We start from the raw sequence: 13,120 nt of genomic DNA on the forward strand, positions 1-13,120 counted from the left end.
TTGCCATTATGCACTGGTACTGGTACGGCGACTTCGGGTTGAAACACGACCATCAGTTTGCATTACAGTTGCAGACAGTCAGCATGGTCCTGGTGAGCAGGGCTTTACTCGTAAAGCTTTATTTGAAAACTACAGCAACAGTCCTGCTGTTTTCCACAAGTATCGACACATTAAAGGAATGTGGGGAGGTCCTCTTTCCACACTGCGGTTTAATAACATGATTTGAAAGGTCGAAGTAACTTCCAGGCCGATAACCAATTGTGCCACAAATTGTTGAGGATGTTACTGTTGCCATGGCTGAGATTGCTGGATACAAAGTGCGATCTTCAAACAGTACACAGGCTATGGTCACGACAGCTGAACTTTGCATGATTTATCATTCGAAAAGTGCTGTAAAGAACAGTGAAATAGTATCTCTCGTGTGGTTCCAGGCAGTCAGGGATGGAGGTAGTCGTCACATTGAGAAACGTTACCAACCTGGAACGGAAATATGGTACGCAATTAAAAATTGTTACCTGTTCAGTGGAACTAAAACACGTTTCTTCCAATGGTGTACTCGTCATTTCACTTCCACATGTCCTTACAAACGTATCCACAAGCTTTCATTGATGTAGAATCACTGATTTTTCATGGAAACCTCTCAAATAGCGAGAGTTTCATTAAAATCAACATGTATAGCTTTGAATGTTTCATCACTCCTTTACTAAATCGGAGATATGTTCTATCACCTACCTCTTATACTGTTGCGCATTATTATTAGGCGGCATGTGCTTACATCGTTCATTCGACCTACGCATTACGTAATTTAATGTATAACTCCAAATATCTCCTCTTTCTTCTATGACGATAGATATATGTAGTTTCACATCTTCTCATATGTAGTTCTATTGCAAATACGGATTACTTTCTCCGTATACTGTTTTTTCTAACTGTATCTGTAAATCACTGGATTGTTACTAAAGCTGGAATATTTCGGGATTCTGACGTATAGTTGCAGAGAATGAATTATAATTGTTACCTTATGGAGGATTCGTATAACATTTGGATATTTTCAATTGCTGCCTCGAATACTTTTGAACTGACATTTCGAGTGATAAACGCCTAGAAGAATTGACTATTTTCTGTGTGTTTGCACGTTTCAGGTACTCCCAGCGGCTGGGTTAGACTTCTGAGGTGGATCCGCTTTTGCTAGATCAAGATTGCGGCTCAGAAATGGAGTCATCTGCATTAGGTCTACACATGAAAGGACGTAATAGCCCTAGCAGTTTAAAATTGGGTAAGTGAAATTGTAGAATATTATTTACATCTTTTGCATACATGTTAGTTCTTTAGAGTATGTAAGACATTTTGATAGCTGCAGTTAATTAGTAATATGTGTTGTCAACATACGAGAATAAAACGCGTATTATCTTCCTTAGGTAGCTATGGAGCTAGATTTTGTACGAATCAGTGAGCATGAAGCTGTATTTAATACAGCTAAAATCAAGACACTTGCCTACGATGTGCTAACTAAGGCTGTATCACATTCTAGCTCTCCAAAATCCTGTGTTTTACTGCACATAATGGGTGGCTCTAATGTCTGCTATTGTGTTGATAGAAGTTTTCTGGATAGACATTTAGAAAAAGAGGAAGAAGTGATCCCGCCAACATTTTGTACATATTCCGGCTGGGTGAGACAACGCATTTCACCATTGAATGTCAAATAAACCAAACCACACCTGGTAAACTAAAGAAAATGGAAACCATTATTCTTGTAAAAAAACGTTATTAATTATTGCATAATCATTTACACAACAAAATATGAAAACATATCTGGATTTTAGTAGGGCATCTAGGATATGGGCAGTTACCACAAATGCTGATGGAAAGGGTTTTCACATTGATGAACTTGAATAAAACGAGACATTCCAGCATGTTATGTGCATAATAAGATTTATAAACAACCTTTTCAATTTGGATCATCTTAAAGATAGTTTGGCTTGTCAACTATCAATGTTTTTGCACAGGACATTGCACATTTTGTTATTCCACTGGCCTTTAGCGCAAAGTATCGTAAACAGCTGTGACCGGAGTTTGCAACTGAATCTGTGAGGCTTTAAATGTGTAGCGTAGGCATACGAAGGAGGCCACGTACATGTACAGTAACAGAGGAAACAACTCTGAAAATAGTTCAGCAGTTTGTCAGGTCACCATGTGAAAAGATGTTGTACAGAATAATAGTGGCCTCCAGGCTCGATACAAAGCAATGAACGATTATTACTAACTTGAACGAAGGAAGTTACTGTGCAATGGACATTGATTACATGCTCTTGATAGAAGGGAAGAAACCTGTGTTATGCACGTGTTCCTAGTTGCTGCCTTGCACATGGTTCAGAAAGTGGATACAATAAAAATTACAACATTATTACAGGTCTAATATCTCTCCTTGTTTGGACATAAAAAACCGATGGCAGAATGATGCTGTGAGACCACTACTTCTAATATCGAGTAACACCATGCTGTTTGGATGTGCACACACTATAATAGGATAGGCGACTCACCCAACAGCGCTGCACGCCATACAGTGGGCAAATCAGACACTGCCTCAGGTTAATGGTGTGTTGGCTTCCAAACATTAGCTCTTCCTGCGGATTTTTCACAGTTCCACTGCTTTAGTGTATGACTTTTTTTTTTTTTTTTTTTGATCATCTTGGTTTGGTGCGTCCCGCCATGAATTCCTCTCCTGTGCCAACCTCTTCATTTCAGAATAGCACTTGGAACCTACGTACTCAATTATTTGCTGGATGTATTCCAATATCTGTCTTCCTGCCTCCAAAGCTCCTTCTAGTACCATGGAAGTCATTCCCTCATGTCTTAACAGATGTCCTACCATCCTGTCCCTTCTCACTATCAGTGTTTTCCACATATTCCTTTCCTCTCCGATTCTGCGCAGAGCTTCCTCATTTGTTACCTTACCAGGCCGCCTAATTTCTGATGGAACATCATCTATCTCTTCTGCTGGCCGTGGTGGCCGAGCAGTTCTAGGCGCTACAGTCTGGAACAGCACGACCGCTACGGTTCGAATCCTGCCTCGGGCATGGATGTGTGTATGATGCCCTTAGGTTAGTTAGGTTTAAGTAGTTCTAAGTTCTAGGGAACTGATGACCTTAGAAGTTAAGTCCCATAGTGCTCTGAGCCATTGTTTTTTTCTATCTCTTCTGCTTTATTTGATCTTAAGTCTTCGAAAGCTCTGTTAAATTGTGACTCTAAATCGGGATCCCCTGTCTCTTCTTTGACGACTCCTGTTTCTTCCTCTATCCCTCACTGAGACCTTCAAAGTACTCTTTCACCTCCCCGCTCTCTCATCTGCAAGAATATATGAACACAACAATAATGAACATCAGCGGTAAACCAAATGAGGTTGCGCTGTTTTAAACTTATACGAGCTGATGAAAGTTATCCACACACACTATGTAATGCGGAACTCACCACTAGATGTCACGGGAAGCAGACTCGCAAATTTAAAAGGTCAGTTGTCTGCAGGGAAGCAGTAGCAGTACAGTGGGCCTGTCAGCAGTACCCAGTGACTTAGAGCGAGGAGTAGTCACTGAATGTCACGGGAGATACAAATCTATCGGAGACTTGTCAACCCGGTTAAAGCTACCCAAATCGACTGTTAATTTGAAGTTGAAATGCGAAGAAACAACCACTGCAAACCAAGACCAGGTGGAACTTATTTACTGATGGACAGGCAACTTTTAGCATTGCGGTGGGTGCTTGTACAAAATCGCATGAAATGAGCGGAAGGCATCACTCTTGAGTTTGAAACTGCTACCGGGACAGTAGCAACCGTAGGGGGTTAAAAGGAATGTGTGCCTCAGCCACACGTTTCTGTTATCAATGGTAAGGCATGGTTGAAATGGTGCAGGGAGCGACTACAGTGGAGAGGATGACTGGAAAGGAGTACAGATGACTCAGGATATACCCGATGGGAAAGCGATGGAAGTGATTGCCTGGTGAACGTTACCTGCCGTCATGTGTAGTGCTAACAATGAGGAACAGATGACGTGGCGTTACCGTACAGGCATTTCGACTAGGAAGAATCCCGGCGACACGGAAAACAGCTAGAGCAGTAATGATTAAAAAGAGAAAGGAGAAAAACCGGCGTCACCGAAAAGCTATAGACCTATTTGATTATTAAACACCTTGGTCAAACTTCACGAACGTCTGCCCTTGGGTCTAAACCAGTGTCAATATGGATTCAGAAAAGGAAAATCTGTAGACCATATGGTTAATAGGGATCCTCAGATTGTAGAAAATTCGACAGCGAAGTATTCAGTCACGCCTTATGACTGACACTGCAGGCGCATTTGAGAATCTTTGGTGGCCTACTATATTGGCACGCTCTCGAGATCTCAGTGACCCGACATGTCTGTCTAAGGGCTTTGTAGATTATTGTAATGGACGTAGAGTCAAGTGACTTGCTACGCAGGGCAAGGTAATCAAAACGGTTACCAAGACCGCCCTCCCCCCCCCCCCCCCCCCCAATTCAATGTTCCTTAAGTGGTCCACTGTTCTGCGATGATAGTATTGAACCAGTATTAAATCTATTAGACGGAGGAGATACTATTGAAGATGTTGTTGCATACGCAGATGACATCCTAGTAGTTGTGTCTCCAGACGACAGGGCGAGACTGTAGCAAAAGATGAAAACTGCGCTTCCTCAGATGCAGCACTTTTGTAAGATAAACAAACTTATTATAGTTATTTATAAAACTACATACATACTTCTTCTGAAGGGAAGACTTTCTTTTACCAGAGATCGTATCCTGACGCTTGAATGAATACCTGTAAAACGCAGCACTGTTTGTAGATATTTAGGCATTTTCTAGACGAGAAAAGAAATGTTCTAGAACATGTACAATATGTTATTCAGAAAGAGGCCAAAATTATGCAGAAGATTGCCCTGGCTGAGACCGCTGATTCCAAATTACCGTTTCACGTGGTGCGGTCATATTATGAAGCTATCTTTCACGCCATTGTGGACTTCACTGACAGCGTCTGGGGCCATCGCCTTAGACCAAGATGCTACAATGGAATACTGTGACCAATTCAGCCGATCGTATTTCTGAAGTTCACGGTTGCCTTTCGCATAACATCTGCGTAGGTTTTACTGCAATCCTCGGGATATGTCCGAGGGATATCGTGATACGTTACTGGGCAGCACCGTATTGCCTGAGCCGTGAGCAATATGATCGTGTGCACTAAATCATAGGAACACATATTATTGATAAACGACATTAAGAGCCTAGAAGTTAGATGATTGGCAGTCCGACTGGGACACTACGAGCACGGCAAGGCGTGTTAACACCATATTCCCAAGCAGGAACAGGATCAAACCGCGTGACGCTGCTCCTACTCGAGGTATGGTGCAGCTATTAACAGGTCGCGATCCGTATCACAACCATCTGATCATGTCGTTCTGATATGCCCCCTCTTCCAGGTAGAGAGTGAGAGAGAGAGAGAGAGACTGCAGACTGTGGCGATCTGCAAAAAACTGATATATATATATATATATATATATATACCGAGGTATGCATATACCACTGTGGGCGATGTAGAATACTGTAGCATTGTCGGGAAACGTCAAGTTCTTCCGAGGCTGTAAGTAATATATCTAGTAATTTAAGATTTAAGTTATTCACATGGAACGTCTGTTATTCCCCTTTATTTTGTGATTTCATTAAGTCTTATTTTTCAAATGTTCTGTTTAATTTCTTCATTAATATCACCAATAACTGCAGTTAACATGATTTATTACTACGTACTAATATAAACGGTGTGTTACCATAATTTATGAATATGTGTGGCCTGTTCTGTTTAGAGTTTCCAGATAACAGGTCTAAAATACTTAGCAATTAATTCAGTTGAATTAAACAGAATTTTAAATTTTCCTGATTGACACAATCACTTCGATTATATACCTAGGCGTAACGTTGCAAAGGGGTATGGAATCGAACAAGCGTATAAGGACTGCAGCAGGAAAGGCTTTGCTTTACTGGGAGAGTATTGGAAAAGTGTAGTTCATCTACAAAGGATATTGCGTATAGACCAGAAGTGTGACCAGTTGTTGAGTACTGATCGAGTGTTTGGGAAACTCACCAGCTTGAATTAAACGAAATAATCGAAGTAGTCCTGAGGCTTGCTGCTAGGTTTGTTATTGGTAGGCTCGATCAACAAGGAAGTGCTACGGAGATGCCTTGTAAAGGCTATGGGAATTCCTGGAGAAAGGACGACGTTCTTTTCGCCAAACACTGTTGTGACAATTTAGAGAACAGGTATTTTCAACTGACTTCAAAATGATTCAACTTCCACAAATGTGAATTTCGCGTAAGGACCGCGAAGGCAAGATAAATTAGGGCTCATACAGAGCCATACAGATAGCCTTTTTCCCGCAGTTCAGTTTGCGAATGGAACAGGAAGGGAAATATCTAGAAGTCGCGCACGTTATTTTCCACCATACGATTGCCTCTGGTGTACGTGTGTGAACGTAGGTAAATGTATATGCAAAAAATTTCTGTTGCGGTCTTCAATCCAAAGACTACTCTGATGCGGTTTTCCATGCTACTCCGTCGTGGGCAATCATATCCGAAGAACCACTGCAACTTACATACTTTGAACTTGCTTACTATATTTAAGTCTTTTTTTTCCTTCTGTAATGTTTACTTGATTTTTAGTTCATGTATCGAAATGTGTCCTGTCAACCGATCCCTCCTTTTAGTCAAGTGACGGTACGAATCTCTTTTCACCCAATTTAGGTTCAGTACTTTCTCATTAGCTACGCGATCTACCCATTTAATTTTCAGCATTCTTCTAAAGCGACACATTTTAAAGGCTCTACTCTCTTCTTTTTCGAATTGTTTATCGTCCACAGTTCATTATCATACAAGGCTACATTCCAGACAGATACTATCAGAACAGACTTTCTAACACTTAAATCTACATGCGATGTTAACAAATCTGTCTTCTCCACGCACGCCTTTATTACCATTGCGAGTATACATTTTATATCCTTCCTTTTTCGGTCATCATCAGTTATGTCACAGCCCTAATAGCAAAAGACATATACGATTTTTCTTAACGCAGTTGGTAATTCCCTAAGCGTGGCTGATTTAATTCGCCTGCGTTTCATTAACCTTGTTTTGCTTTTCTTGATGTTCATCTTAAATCCACGTTTTGACACATTGCCCATTCCAAAAAATGGCTCTGAGCACTATGGGACTTAACATCTGTGGTCATGAGTCCCCTAGAACTTAGAACTATTTAAACCTAACTAACCTAAGGACATCACACACATCCATGTCCGAGGCAGGATTCGAACCTGCTACTGTAGCAGTCGCGCGGTTCCAGACTGAGCGCCTACAACCGCTCGGCCACCGAGGCTGGCTGCCCATTCCATACAATTACGTTTCCAATCAGCTTTCCCTTTCTTGCTTTCCCATCTGAGCTACTAGTTTCATATAGCTGATATTCTCATCTTCAAAGCTCTCTTTAATTTTCCAATAGGCGTTATCTACCTTTCACCTAGTTACACACGTTTCTATGGGCTTGTATTTGTCCTCTAGTCATTCCTGCTTAACCATATCACTCTATCTGTCCATCTCATTCGTTAGACGTCTGTGTTCCCTTTTGCGAATTACATTTTCTCCTTCTTTTTTTATTTTTTCGTTTCATCCAGTAATTCCAATATCTCATGTGATATCCAAGGTTTTCTACTGTTCCATGTCTTTTGAGCTGTTTTACATGACATCTGATGTGATAGAAGAAGAAACAGGAGTCGATTTAGAAGAGATAGGGGATCCAGTATTAGAAGCGGAATTTAAAAGAGCTTTGGAGGACTTACGGTCAAATAAGGCAGAAGGGTTAGATAACATTTCATCAGAATTTCTAAAATCATTGGGGGAAGTGGCAACAAAACGACTGTTCACGTTGGTGTGTAGAATATATGAGTCTGGCGGTATACCATCTGACTTTCGGAAGAGCATCATCCACACAATTCCGAAGACGGCACGAGCTGACAAGTGCGAGAATTATCGCACAATCAGCTTAACAGCTCATGCATCGAAGCTGCTTACAAGAATAATATACAGAAGAATGGAAAAGAAAATTGAGAATGCGCTTGGTGACGATCAGTTTGGCTTTAGGAAAAGTAAAGGGACGAGAGAGGCAATTCTGACGTTACGGCTAATAATGGAAGCTAAAGAAAAATCAAGACACTTTCATAGGATTTGTCAACCTGGAAAAAGCGTTCGACAATACAAAATGGTGCAAGCTGTTAGAGATTCTGAAAAAAGTAGGGGTAAGCTACAGGGAGAGACGGGTCGTATACAATATGTACAACAACCAAGAGGGAATAATAAGAGTGGACGATCGAGAACGAAGTGCTCGTATTAAGAAGGGTGTAAGACAAGGCTGTAGCCTTTCGCCCCTACTCTTCAATCTGTACATCGAGGAAGCAATGATGGAAATAAAAGAAAGGTTCAGGAGTGGAATTAAAATACAAGGTGAAAGGATATTAATGATACTATTCGCTGATGACATTGCTATCCTGAGCGAAAGTGAAGAAGAATTAAATGATCTGCTGAACGGAATGAACAGTCTAATGAGTACACAGTATGGTTTGAGAGTAAATGGGAGAAAGACGAAGGTAATGAGAAGTAGTAGAAATGAGAACAGCGAGAAACTTAACATCAGGATTGATGGTCACGAAGTCAATGAAGTTAAGGAATTCTGCTACCTAGTCAGTTAAATAACCAGTGACGGACGGAGCAAGGAGGACATCAAAAGCTGACTCGCTATGGCAAAAAAGGCATTTCTGGCCAAGAGAAGTCTACTAATATCAAATACCGGCCTTAATTTGAGGAAGAAATTTCTGAGGATGTACTTCTGGAGTACAGCATTGTATGGTAGTGAAACATGAACTGTGGGAAAACCGGAACAGAAGAGAATCGAAGCATTTGAGATGTGGTGCTATAGACGAATGTTGAAAATTAGGTGGACTGATAAGGTAAGGAATGAGGACGTTCTACGCAGAATCGGAGAGGAAAGGAATATGTGGAAAACACTGATAAGGAGAAGGGACAGGATGATAGGGCATCTGCTAAGACATGAGGAAATGACTTCCATGGTACTAGAGGGAGCTGTAGAGGGCAAAAACTGTAGAGGAAGACGGAGGTTGGAATACGTCAAGCCAATTATTGAGGACGTAGGTTGCAAGTGCTACTCTGAGATGAAGAGGTTAGCACGGGAAAGGAATTTGTGGTGGGCTGCATCAGACCAGTCAGTAGACTGATGACCAAAAAAAAAAAAAAAAAAAAAAAAAAAACATCGCTGAAATTGATTGGCCTAAGTTCCACATCCACACAATGGATCACCGTTAGGATGAGTTAGAAAGTCTACTTTGATCAACACTTTAGCGGCCAACATCACTTTTCCATCTGGTTTCGTCTCTAGATGGAGAACAGGTAGCTGTTCCTACACAGAAATTCAGAAGGTTATTGAAAGTGATCTCATCAGAGCTAAAGTCGTCATAAAGGTGAGGGATGGATATACGACATATTAACGTCCACCAACAGGTGATACGGTAGTGTGTATTCCATGTACACAACGATGACATGCTTATCGTGATACGACTGAAAAAGAGCCGAATTGAATGCTTTAAAAGTAACTTATTTCAGCGATTCGTAGATGGTGACTACCACACATATCTGATTATTATAACAACTTGGCTTCTCTTTCGATTTTAGCATCTAATATACGCTCTAAGACACACAAAACGACTCAAATTGATCAAAAATTGATATTCATACAGGTCTCGGAGGAAAATGAAAACTTCGAAACTTTAGCAACCAATGGATGAATGTGTAACGCTGTAGTACAATTTCACCTCACAGCTGACAAGGAAAGCAAACAAGGGTAATGCTGATCTCCGGGCGTAAAATGTTTGAGAATTTCGTTAGTGAACAACATCAGCAGATGTCAGCATTTGAAAGAAGAAGTGTAGTTTAGTTCAGAGAATCCGGTTGGAGCAATCGGCCCGTCGCGCGACATTTGCATAGGAACCACGCAACTATTCAACGCTGCTTGCAAGAATGGGCGGACCATGGACGAACACAGCGTCAATTAGGAAGGGTGACCTGGAGAGACGAAAGAGGACTGAGCCCAGGGCACCTCTTACGCTGACTGCCATCGACCAATGTACAACAAGAAGGCCGTCTGAAGCGGTGTTGGGCGCATTCGGTCTGGTATCACATTGGCTGGAGTGGAATTGTCTTCAGTCATGACTCGCTTCGAACGGAGCCCCGATAATAGTGACGATGTGTCTGCAGACGCCCCAGACAGCATTGGGCTTCAATACGGCCCAACAACCAGAAGTGATAGACTGGGCTGACAATTATATTTCGCAAATCATTCAAATGTATTTAAAAATATTTTAGAAGTGTACAAGGAAATCTATGTAACGTATAAATATAATAATGAAACTGTCAGCAACACGGAAGTTCGTGCGAACACCGCAGTAATTTACTAGGCATCGTCTTGTCGCTTCCTCGTCCTTATAACTGATTTAGCGAATCTGTTACAAGTGGCCCTGCAGTTTAACATAGAATACAAACCATGGACTGACCTCGGATCTGTCACAGTAAGGAATCATTGTCGAACGTGAAAGAAGTGATAAGTGTAAAAAAAGTCTTTAGCCCAACCCTCATTGAACCGGTGAGCCTTTGAGATGTATAGGCTGACACTTACCCTCTGAAATGCCGAACAAGTTTGAAACGATAAAATTATTTACACTTTCATTAGTCACGTAAAGAGATCATCTAATATTTATAATGTTAAAAATTATTTGTTGCCATTCCAAAGTGATATATGCATGGTATTTTTATGATCATAGTGAAGCTCTTCACCGCACGGCACTTTACTTTAGAGCGTCCCCGGGTAAGTTAGTGATAGGATGGTAGGCGTACGGTGACAATGGAGAGGGAGCAGAATAATTGGAGCTTAACTAACTGTAATATTTTGCTATATACCACTGTTGTTGAGATGTAGACTTTTCTATTCTTATCTAACTACAGGTACGATTCGTATCAGCTGAGTAGGTAATTTCAGATTTTAGTAATTTCGTAGTTTGATAGTTACAAAATCGTCTTATTATCTTAGAAGTTACATGACGAAGTAATTTTTGTACGGATTTTGGATGAATGCGACTAATTATCTGCTTCATTGTGCTGTTCAAGGGCCTTCATTATCGGACTTATAAAGTGCACAATTACATGGCGTTATTCCAACATAACCGACTTCTTCACTGTTTGCATTATTTCGTAGTATTTGACGACCGTCTATAGAACTGATCATGTGACAGTAAGAATATTGAGACACCTAGCTCGACATCACAGGTGTGGCCTTACGGAGAATCTACGCATCTTTCTGGCTAATATTCGCCCACCTGAGAACCCAAGGAAAAGTTCCTAGACGCAAGAGGCCATTTCAGAGAGACATGTTAGGCATTTGATCTCTAAGCCAGCCTAGCTTAGTGGGGCAGTGTAAGTTAACCGTCTAAAATGGTTCTTTTCAGGAGAACACCAGTTATAGGATATAAAAGGCGTTACACAATACTTTTATGCAATGCCGGCCTGAGTGGCCGAGCGGTTAAAGGCGCTACAGCCTGGAACCGCACGACCGCTACGGTCACAGGTTCGAATCCTGCCTCGGGCATGGATGTGTGTGATGTCCTTAGGTTAGTTAGGTTTAAGTAGTTCTAAGTTCTAGGGGACTTATGACCACAGCAGTTGAGTCCCATTTGAACCATTTGAATACTTTTATGCGCTAAATGTATTGATAAAGTAATAAAATGTATGGATGAGGCCAATAAAAGCACTTATCCCTCATTTGATCCGTCGCATTGACAAGTCTTCCATTTTTACGATGAAGAGATTAATAGAAAGACATAGGAAATTTATAAACCGTGACACAGGTTAGTGGTATCAAACAAACGTACATCGAAGTCAAATGGAGGTCACATGCGCTGAGGGAATCAATTTCTCTGCAGTGTAGAAATATTTCAACATATGACTAAGTGTGGGATCGAAGGCACGAGCATTCGACGTCGTTATGATTCGATATACTTCTCTGAAAACCTGAAGTATAACTTTAACTTTTATAAAATTTTATGTACGTTGTCGCTTAACCGTTGATATCGACGCTGCTAAATAATGGATGCTGTACATTTACTGGGGTTGCTGTTTAATGCAGATCACAGTGTATGCTAACAACAATGCCATGTCAGCCAAACCGTCGTATACCGTTGCCTAGCAATTACTTCCGTATTCTCTGGAGTACCAGAAGTGCCTATACGAATTCGCTGTCTGAGTTATTGAGTGTCAGAAGCTTTAGTTGTGAGCTAAGTATTGAAGTGTTGAATTTTGTGTTTCGAGAACATCTAGCGAAACATTTGAAAGTTCTTGAGGAGCTTTAGAAGCTTTCAGCGAAGCGAACGCCAAGCTTCAGAGGCGAGGAGCGTTGTGCCAGCAAGAGGTATGAGATTAATTTAAGTATCACCTATTTATTTATCGTAAAGAAACGTTAGAATATCGTATAAGATTGTAAATGGCTGAGTATGTAGTGGAGAAGAAATGGCAAACTGATGCCTGTGGTGGAGAGTGGTATCGTTTCAGAACATGCAGTTATTGGCGGTATTGCATGTGGAATAGAGCATTGCTTTACTTTTATTTTGCAATTTCAAATGTTGGATGTTTACTTGTAGAGGCAGATTTCTGTACTTAGTTTTTGGCGAAATTCATGTTCTTGCATCATGTATTATCAATTTAATTGCTTAGTTCCACAATGATGACGGTGTAACCAATCTTTCTCTCTTGTGGATTACTCACACGTACTCCCTGCGATGTTGGATATTAGTACTGCCAGGAATTTTTTTGCATGTGCGAAGAAAAATTTATTCTGGAACACGTACCAAGTCGAGTGCATCGGTTTGAGTTGGCACCATAACAAAACAGTTTTTCTCATCTGTTGCTCAAGATATGTAAATTATTATTTTGGCGTACGAGGTGTGTGAGAGAAGCAATGA

The sequence above is a fragment of the Schistocerca serialis genome, chromosome 6 (genome assembly GCF_023864345.2).
Source record: "Schistocerca serialis cubense isolate TAMUIC-IGC-003099 chromosome 6, iqSchSeri2.2, whole genome shotgun sequence".
Lineage (NCBI taxonomy): Eukaryota > Metazoa > Arthropoda > Insecta > Orthoptera > Acrididae > Schistocerca > Schistocerca serialis.